Consider the following 1,289-nt stretch of genomic DNA (forward strand, 5'->3'; position numbering starts at 1 on the left):
ATTGGGGGCTCTTTCAGCTCTTATAACAGTCCATACATCCATTGTATCAAGTATATTTGTGCATATGTTGCTATCATTATTTTCGAAACATTTACTTCCTATTCAGTTCTTTGTATCAGCTCCTCTTTTTTCTCTCACTTCCTTGTGACCCCTTGATAAATTATAAATTTTTATTATTTTCTTATCTTACACTGACCACTGTCTCCCTTATCCCATGGTTTCTGTTGTTCGTTCCCCTGGGGTGTGGGCTGGTGGTTATGTCTCCTTCATTGTGATCGGTTCCCCCTTCCTCCCCGCCTATCCCCACCTTCCCCCTACCCTCCTGGTATCACTACTCCCATTCCTATTCCTGGGTTCCGTGTGTCATGAGCTCTTATCTCTTATCTGTACCTGTGCACATGCCCCAGTCTAACCCTCAGTGAAAGACATGACTGGGGTCATGATAGTGGGGGGTGAGGAAGTCTCAAGGAACCAGAGGAATAGTGTGTGTTTCATCGGTACTATACTGTGCCCTGGTTGCCTCACCCTTTCCTTGTGACCCTTCTGTGAGGGGATGCCCCACTGTCTACAGATGGGTTTGCTTTGAAAACATACTATTGTTCTTTTTTCATCAGCTTTGTCGTTGTTGTATTTGAAGAGTTTGAGTCTACTGTGTGCCTTCTCTCCTATGGTTTGGGAGAAGGCACACAACAGAGAAGAGGATGCTTGGCTGTCCGTCTATAAGCTTAAGTTCCCCAATGATGGCCATCAGTAAAGCCTTTTATTCTCCAATGATGAAAGAAATACAACCGGAAAAGTACAATTTAGTATAAATAATTTAAGAAATGACTATAATTCCCCACTACTATTTTGATCTATTAATGAATTTGTATATAATATGTACAGTGTCGATTCCTTACTTTTTTTCCTCCTCACACTTAATATAAAACTGTTTGTGGAGCCGAGACCCAAAGCCCATCTGTAGACAATGAATATCCCCCACAGAGGGGTTGCAAGGAGGAGATGAGTCAGTCAAGGTGCAGTAGAGCACGGATGGATCACACAATATACATCCGATCCCTTGAGGCCTCCCCACTCCCCAGTATGGTGACCCCAGTGCTGCTTCTGGACTGCACTCTGGACTAGACGGGAGCATGTACATAGGTGTAGGCAAGAATTAAAACTCACGACACATGGAACCCAGGAACGGGACTGGGAATAGAGACAGGAAAAGGGTAGGGCCAAGTGGGGGAGAGGTGGGGAGGGAAAGGGGCACCAATTGCAATGAATGGCACATAACCACCCACCCC

This window comes from Echinops telfairi, unplaced genomic scaffold, assembly GCF_000313985.2.
Source record: "Echinops telfairi isolate 266 unplaced genomic scaffold, ASM31398v2 ScPeMD7_7473;HRSCAF=8511, whole genome shotgun sequence".
In the NCBI taxonomy this organism is placed as follows: Eukaryota; Metazoa; Chordata; class Mammalia; order Afrosoricida; family Tenrecidae; genus Echinops; species Echinops telfairi.